The sequence below is a fragment of the Entelurus aequoreus genome, linkage group LG20, assembly GCF_033978785.1.
Source record: "Entelurus aequoreus isolate RoL-2023_Sb linkage group LG20, RoL_Eaeq_v1.1, whole genome shotgun sequence".
Taxonomy (NCBI): domain Eukaryota; kingdom Metazoa; phylum Chordata; class Actinopteri; order Syngnathiformes; family Syngnathidae; genus Entelurus; species Entelurus aequoreus.
Window position 1 is genome coordinate 24,615,165 of NC_084750.1, and position 9,173 is coordinate 24,624,337.

Sequence of the window (9,173 nt, forward strand, 5' to 3'; positions counted from 1 at the left end):
ACTGGAAGGCCTGTGATGAAATCTAATGCTATGTAGGACCATGGTCGTGATGGAATAGGCAGAGGGTGGAGGAGTCCGGCTGGAGGGCGATGAGAGGCTTTGTCTCTGGCACAAACGGAGCAGGCATTCACCCCATTCTTGATGTCCTTTCCCATAGCTGGCCACCACCTGACCAAAAACAGAGAGCGCCTCACGCCAGGATGACACGCTACTTTGGACGTGCGTCCTCATTGCAGGACTTGAAACCTCAGTTCAGTTGGTACAAATAGCTTACCTGCAGGAACGTTGTCAGGGACCTTTGTCTTGGAGGCGGCCTCGCCAATCTTTCTCTCCACCTCCCATTACGGTGCTCCTATCACTCGAGCCCCAGGTATGTTGGTCTTCAGAGTAGTTTCCTCAGTTGCAGGTCTGAAAACTCTGGAAAACTCATCAGGCTTGGTGTTGCGGGAGCCGGGTCTGTAGGTAATAGAGAAATTGAAGAATGTGAGAAACAGTGACCAACGTGCTTGGCAGGAGTTTAGTCCTTCAGCAGTCCTTATGTTAGCCAGGTTCTTATGATCTGTGACTGTTAGAATAATTATATATAAGTTATCACACAACTCTTATGCTTAAAGGCCTACTGAAACCCACTACTACCGACCACGCAGTCTGATAGTTTATATATCAATGATGAAATCTTAACATTGCAACACATGCCAATACGGCCGGGTTAATTTATAAAGTGCAATTTAAAATTTCCCGCCACACTTCCGCTTGAAAACGTCTCGGTATGATGACGTATGCGCGTGACGTAGCCAGTTTAACAGAGGTATGGCTTCCCCATTGAAGCCAATACGAAATAGCTCTGTTTTCATCTCATTCATCTCTCCAAGGTTTCTCATAGTCATTCACATTGACGTCCCACTGGGGTGAGTTTTCCTTGCCCGTATGTGGGCTCTGTACCGAGGATGTCGTTGTGGCTTGTGCAGCCCTTTGGGACACTTGTGATTTAGGGCTATATAAATAAACATTGATTGATTGATTGATTATTCCACAGTATTCTGGACATCTGTGTTTGTGAATCTGTTGCAATTTGTTCATTGCATTATGGAGAAAGAAGCTGAGCAAGCAAAGAAGAAAGTTGTCGGTGCGAAGCGGATATTTTGAGAGGGAAGTCAGCAACACAACACAGCCGGTGTTTGTTTACATTCCCGAAAGATGCAGTCAAGATCGAAGAACTCGGACAACAGAGACTCTAACCAGGAGGACTTTGATTTGGATACACAGACGCGATACCGTGAGTACGTAGCTGCGCTTCCAAACATTTGATCGCTTGCTATAACTAGCTCAAGCTAGGAGCTAGGAGCTAGCATAACAAACACCAGGTGTTTGTTATGCGGGATTAATTTGTGGCATATTAAACATAAGCCTGATTGTGTTGTGGCTAATAGAGTATATATATGTCTTGTGTTTATTTACTGTTGTAGTCATTCCCAGCTGAATATCAGGTCCCACCCGCGCACTTCCAAACATTTCATTGCTTGCCCGTACGTGCGTGTCATGTACGTAACTTTGGTTAAATATATAAGCTTTATGAACCTTGGGTTAGGTGAACGGTTCTTTGGGCTGAGTGAGTGTGTGTGTTGTGCAGGTGTTTGAATTGTATTGGCGGGTTATGTATACGGGATCCCGTCCATATAACCCGCTCGAGCTATAACTAGCTCGAGCTAGGAGCTAGCATAACAAACACCTAGGTGTTTTTATGCGGGATTAATGTGTGGCATATTAAATATAAACCTGGTTGTGTTGTGGCAAATAGAGTATATATATGTCTTGTGTTTATTTACTGTTGTAGTCATTCCCAGCTGAATATCAGGTCACCCCCGGCTCTCACAGCATCTTCCCTATCTGAATCGCTTCCACTCCCCACTAGTCCTTCACTTGCGTTTTCCTCATCCACAAATCTTTCATCTTCGCTCAAATTAATGGGGAAATCGTCGCTTTCTCGGTCCGAATCTCTCTCCCTTCTGGCCGCCATCATTGTAAACAATAGGGAACTTTGCGGATATGTTCAATTGACTACGTCACGCTACTTCTGGTAGGGGCAAGCCTTTTTTTTATCAGATACCAAAAGTTGCGATCTTTATCGTCGTTGTTTTATACTAAATCCTTTCATCAAAAATATGGCAATATCGCGAAATGATCAAGTATGACACATAGAATAGATCTGCTATCCCCGTTTGAATAAAAAACATTCATTTCAGTAGGCCTTTAAAGGCCGTTGCTATAGTTATTATCTATTGATACTTACCTGGACGGTGTTCCTGATCTGTTTTCCAGACCCTGGTGACGATAAAATAAAAGAAAAAAAGAAAAATTATGTTGAACTCTGAGTGTAAACATAACTTGGCCCTAGGGAAATGGAACTATTTACTGAAAATCGCAAGAAGTTATTAGGGATAAGAAGATTCTGGGGAAGTGATGTGATAAACAAGAGGGAAATGTTAGAATAATTATATATAAGTTATCACACAACTCTTATGCTTAAAGGCCGTTGCTATAGTTATCTATTGTGCTCTTTCTGCTTCGTGCAAGGGCACAAAACTTGTTATCAGCCACGGCATATGAGGGGTGGCCTCGCCGCAGATGTTATCTTTGTTTTAGCCCGCTAACAGCCAAGGACTTCAAGTACCTCAACGAAGATAAGATGACAGCACGCAGACGAAGCAGAGACAAGACGAAATCACAAGGCCCCCAGCACATTCCGTCACATATTGTGCGTACTGGATCCCTTTGGAGGCAGCCTCAGTGATGTTAACTAGGGAACTCCTGAATAAATAGAGGAGCGCGGGAGCTGTACCTTAGAGCGTAGGGTGAGACTGTGACTGAGTGTGCAGCTCCATGCGTTCTCCTCATGAGCTAAATTGAACTCTGTCTCTGCCTGATTCCTTGCTTCTTGTCTGTTTAATAGATGTCATCGGTGTTTGAACCTGACAGTGACAACCACTCCTGTAGCACGGGATCAATGACCAGCAGTTCCCAACATCATAGTTCCTTTCAGCTGCTGTGAGGCGATGCAAGAAGAAGGCACCGGGGTTAAGCCTCTGGTCGATTTGAGAACGCTGGGACAGAACTGCTCCAACTCCTCTATCCGATGCATCAACCTCAACAAAAAATTGTAAAGCAGAATCAACGTGCATAAGTATCGGTGCTTTAATAAGCAATTGTTTTAGCAAAGAAAAGACGGCCTAGGCTTCTGAGGTGGATGTGAGCCTCGTGAAATGTTCAGCTTTACCTTCTCCACGATGAACCCCACAAATGGCACAGATAGCGAGTGAAATTCACACTTTTCAGCTTTGACATATAGCCGATTCTCCAATAACCGCTGTAAGACATGGCGGACATATTCCTGGAGAATTCTGGAAAAAATAAGAATGTCATCAAGGTACACAAAGCATTGATCATGTCCCTGAAGACATCGTTAATTAAATTCTGGAAAACTGTGGGCACATCAGTGAGGCCAAAAGGCATAACTAAATATTCAAAATGCCCTATAGGAGTGTGTCCTCCTTAATTTTCACCAGGCGAAAAGCATCGCATATATCTAACTTAGTGAAAATAGCAACAGACGAAAAATAAATAAATGCCAATTCCACTAGTGGCAAAGGATAGCTGCTATTTACAGTTACGTCGTTCAAATCACGATAGTAAATGCAGGGCCGCCAAGATTTATCTTGTTTCTCTACGAAAGAAAAACGTCCCCCAATGGAGAGGAAGCGAGAGACAAGAAAATATAGTCACTTAATCCGTACTGTTCCGGCCCTGAGACATGAGGTAACGCTTCCCCCGGAAGGATTTTGACACAGTCACAAGGACAATGTGGGGAAGGGACTGAGCCAGGTCTACTAAATACCTGCTTGAGGTCGTGATATTCGGCAGGTATTCTCGACAAATTAGTGATCTCCTTAACAGTGCTAGGCGTGGCAGACGAGGGAACTGCGGACAAAAGGCGCTCCAATTTAAAATAGTGGTCCTACCCCAATCATTACTGGGATTATGCAGTTTCAGCCATGGTAGACCTAATACAATGGGTGTAGAGTCAAGGAGGGATAAAGAAGTCTACTGCTTCATGGTACGCACCAAACTGAGACGTTTCAGTTTGGTGCGTCACCCTTGCCAGTAAAGGGCCATCTAAAACCCGGACCTCCTTCGGGGAGCAAAGCTTAATTTTAGTAATTTTATGCAAATCCGCAAAGTCCGAGTCCATGATGCAATCATCTGCCCCTGAGTCAATAAATGCAATAATCTTGACACTGCTTCCCCACCTGACAAAGTCTTTTTTCAGGCCTAGGAGCTTGCGTGTGCTCACACAATCCATTAAAAGCAAGCTGTTTGTTGGTCCCCGCAGGAGAAGATGAAGCTTGATGAGCGGGGGGCAAGCGTCGTGAGTCTGGTAGGACAAATGGAGCATTTGGAGATGTGATGATCCGCACTTGCCCAGTTGCGACAGAGGCGTAATGTTCGTCGACGAGCTCGCTCAGCAGCGGCGACTTGTCCTCCGAGCCGCATTGTCCCCCGCATCGTTAGGCGGACGAGTGATCGTTTTGGCAGGAACGATTACAGGGTCGACTCCTGCCACTGCCGATATCGCTCCATTAGTGGAAGAGGGACGATATCGGCGAACCCCCGTGAAATCTGTCGTGTCAACGAATGGCTAATTAAAACAGAGTGTTAAAGGCCTACTGAAAGCCACTACTACCGACCACGCAGTCTGATAGTTTATATATCAATGATGAAATCTTAACATTGCAACACATGCCAATACGGCCGGGTTAACTTATAAAGTGCAATTTTAAATTTCCCGCGAAATATCCGGCTGAACACGTCTCGGTATGATGACGTTTGCGCGTGACGTCACGGGTTGAAGCAGACATTTTGGAATAGCACGGTGGCCAGCTTTAGTCGTCTGTTTTCACCACATAATTCCACAGTATTCTGGACATCTGTGTTGGTGAATATTTTGCAATTTGTTCAATTAACAATGGAGACTGCAAAGAAGAAAGCTGTAGGTGGGATCGGTGTATTAGCGGCTGGCTACAGCAACACAACCAGGAGGACTTTGAGTTGGATAGCAGACGCGCTAGCCGCCGCTAGCCGCCGACCGCACCGATGATCGGGTGAAGTCCTTCGTTGCGCCGTCGATCGCTGGAACGCAGGTGAGCACGGGTGTTGATGAGCAGATGAGGGCTGGCGTAGGTGGAGAGCTAATGTTTTTAGCATAGCTCTGTCGAGGTCCCGTAGCTAATTTAGCTTCAATGGCGTCGTTAGCAACAGCATTGCTAGGCTTCGCCAGGCTGGACAGCATTAACCGTGTGGTTACAGGTCCAGGGTTTGGTTCGGTGTCTCCTGATAGTAGAAGTAATAGTAGTGTTGATCTTCGGCATGTTTCTTCTGTTTCTATCCGCAGGTAAGCACGATGCTATCACGTTAGCTCCGAAGCTAAAGTGCTTCACCGATGTATTGTCGTGGAGATAAAAGTCACTGTGAATGTCCATTTCGCGTTCTCGACTCTCATTTTCAAGAGGATATAGTATCCGAGGTGGTTTAAAATACAAATCCGTGATCCACAGTAGAAAAAGGAGAAAGTGTGGAATCCAATGAGCCAGCTTGTACCTAAGTTACGGTCAGAGCGAAAAAAGATACACCCTGGCATCCTGCACTGCACTCTAATCCTTCACTCTCACTTTCCTCATCCACAAGTCTTTCATCCTTGCTCAAATTAATGGGGTAATCGTCGCTTTCTCGGTCCGAATCGCTCTCGCTGCTGGTGTAAACAATGTGCAGATGTGAGGAGCCCTTCAACCTGTGACGTCACGCTACTTCCGGTACAGGCAAGGCTTTTTTATCAGCGACCAAAAGTTGCGAACTTTATCGTCGATGTTCTCTACTAAATCCTTTCAGCAAAAATATGGCAATATCGCGAAATGATCAAGTATGACACATAAAATGGACCTGCTATCCCCGTTTAAATAAGAAAATTTCATTTCAGTAGGCCTTTAAGGGTGGCAGTTTCATCACAGGTAGCAAGTTCTTTCTTGATGCGACGATTTACTCCCTTGCGAAAAACACTGCATAAAGCATGGAGTATGCGGCTACAGAAAGCTTGACTTTTTTAAAGTCCAACAGACGACTGCCAGCTACTCTGCCTTTTAAGGGGATGATCAAAAAACCGTAAACAAAAGGTAGTGACGAGCGCACAGCAGGAGACTTCTTTCTAAACGGTGTGGCCCAAGTGGCGACTTTGTCCGATTAGAGGCTCATGACAAAAGTTATCTTAACTTGGTCAGTGGAGTAGGAACCAGGCTGCTAGTCAAAAACTAATGAGCACTGATGAAGAAACTGTTCGCAGCAGCTCCACTCACCAGTGAAGAACATTGGTCTCCCGAGGAGTGGGAGGAATAGCCGCTGGTGAAAGTGGGAAGGTCCCACTCACAGTATCGACATGCTGGCTGAGGGTGCCGACAGCATCTGAAAGGCGGCCGTTAAATAACTAAGAATTCACACTTATGGTGTGAGAAAACCAAAATAACACACTTAAGGTGTGCAAGATAACAGTTAACACTACACAACAGCGCTGGACGAGGAGCGTGGGTGGAGGCAAAGCACAGGAGATATATGCAACTGGAAGGGTGAATCATCAGGAAATCTACTAGCGCCGGGTGAAGGGACTGGAGAGCTCAAAGCTGGGGTACTTGAATCTCGTGTCACCAGGCAAAATTCAAAACTGTAAATCCCGCCCCCCACTGTGTGCACCCTGCTGATAGTCTCTTCCAGTCTCCTCCTCTTTGGAAGAACACAAAATCCCACAAGAGAGCTGTACGTGCACACGCCTAGGTTGTTGACAGTCTCACGTTGCATTGAAGGATCCCCTAGTTTGTATTTTGTTGCAAGAAATGTTGTCACAGGTATGTGTTTTTTTTTTTTTTTTTAGGAAAATGGAAGACAAGATTACCTGTCTAGAAGGAAAACAGCTACTTGCGCATCCAAAGTTATTCCAAGACTAGCCTGCAATGCCCTTCATCTTGAATACGCCAGACTAATATTTGCATCGTGCACGGACTTCACTATACCGTATATCACGTTAGCCAATTAGTAGGCTCCTTCGTGGGCTCTGCTTACCCTCCTTTCTCTAAATTCTGTGGTTGGATCTGGAGGGGTCAACCACCAGGAAGACAAATAATTTTAGGGAAAGGAAAGGATCGTGTGTAACTCTTCCAGCAGAACCAAGGCCAAAGCTTGGGATTTCTACGGCTCTCGTACTCGTAAAATACCATATTTTCCAGACTACAAGCTGCTACTTTTTTCCTACACTTTGAACCCTGCTGCTAACAAAACGATTCGGCTAATTTATGGATTTTTCTTTGCTGACAGCCATAATGCAAATAGTTAGAAGAAAAAAAAGACATGCATAGACAGTGAAAAGTCTGTATTTTTTTGCTTTTGGACAAGTTCGCTCACTGTGTCCTCAACTGAAAGTAGAAGTGCCGTTCTGTCTTCTAGCCGTCCATAGCGTTCTACTCGTATGGCTTCTTGATTCGTAACTCCAAGCGACATTTGTAAATTTTACAATATAACTAAAACACTTCTTACTTACTAAACCGTCCCATGTGTGACGTCTGTAGGAGTGTTTTCATGCATATTTGTAAGTGCTTTTGCACTGTAATCAAGCGAGCTTCTTTAGCATTAGCTAATATGCTAACATGTCTGTGTCAGTGTCATTAACTTACAATGGCTTTGTTTTTGTATTGTTTCAGTTTCGGAAATTCCCCAAAACGTCACCGTGGAGTTACTGAGGCTGTTTGAGTTGAGTTGAGTTGAGTTTGAGTTTATTTCGAACATGCAAGCATACAACATGATACATCACAATTTCCAGTTTCTTTTCAACATGTTCGAAAAGGAGTAGGAAGAAGCAGAGCTTATTTAATCCTACCCCTCTTCTTTACATAACAGTTGCAAAACTTTTTGTTCACTTCCTGTTCACAATTTTTTCACAATAAACTCCATAAGTAATTACAATAAAAATAAATAAATAAATAATAGTAAGAATTTAATAATAATAATTGGTGAAGTAAGTCATATTTCATATGATGAGATAAGTAAGATTACTTTAAGAATGAATGAATGGATGGATGAAATAAATTGAGAATGTTTATCATGGTTCTTCTTCATTGTACTTTGTAAACACTTTAAGTTTGAAGAGTTTCTTGAAGTGTATCATATTAGTACATTGTTTGATTGCTTTGCTTAATCCATTCCATAATTTAATTCCACATACTGATATACTGAAGGTCTTAAGTGTTGTACGTGCATACAAATGTTTTAAATTACGATTTTCTCTAAGATTATATTTCTCCTCTTTTGTTGAGAAGAATTGTTGTATATTCTTGGGTAGCAGGTTATAGTTTGCTTTGTGCATAATTTTAGCTGTTTGCAAATTCACTATGTCGTGGAATTTCAGTATTTTTGATTCAATAAATAAAGGGTTTGTATGTTCTCTATATCCAACATTATGTATTATTCTAACTGATCTTTTTTGTAACACCGTTAATGAATGAAGTGTACTTTTGTAATTATTTCCCCATATTTCTACACAGTAGCTCAGATATGGTAACACTAGTGAGCAGTAGAGAATATGAAGGGATTTTTGGTCTAGAACATGTTTTGCTTTATTCATTATTGACATGTTTCTTGCAACTTTATGTTGTATATTTTTTACGTGAGATTTCCAGTTCAATGTATCATCAATCATTATACCTAGAAATTTGGTTTCGTTTACTCTTTCAATTTCTATTCCGTCTATTTGTATTTGTGTTTGACTTTCTCTTCTACTGTTACCAAATAGCATTATTTTAGTTTTACTAAGATTCAACGATAGTCTGTTTTTGTCAAACCATCTTTTTAATTTGTTAATTTCTTCTGTTATTATTTGTATTATCTCCTGTGTGTTCTCTCCTGAACAAAACGCTGTTGTATCATCCGCAAATAATACTAACTTTAAATCTTTTGTAACTTTACAAATGTCATTTATATAGAGATTGAATAATTTAGGTCCTAGTATTGATCCCTGAGGTACACCACAGGATATATTTAGCGTTGTAGACGTGTGTTCGCCTAGCTTCACGTATTGTTTCCTG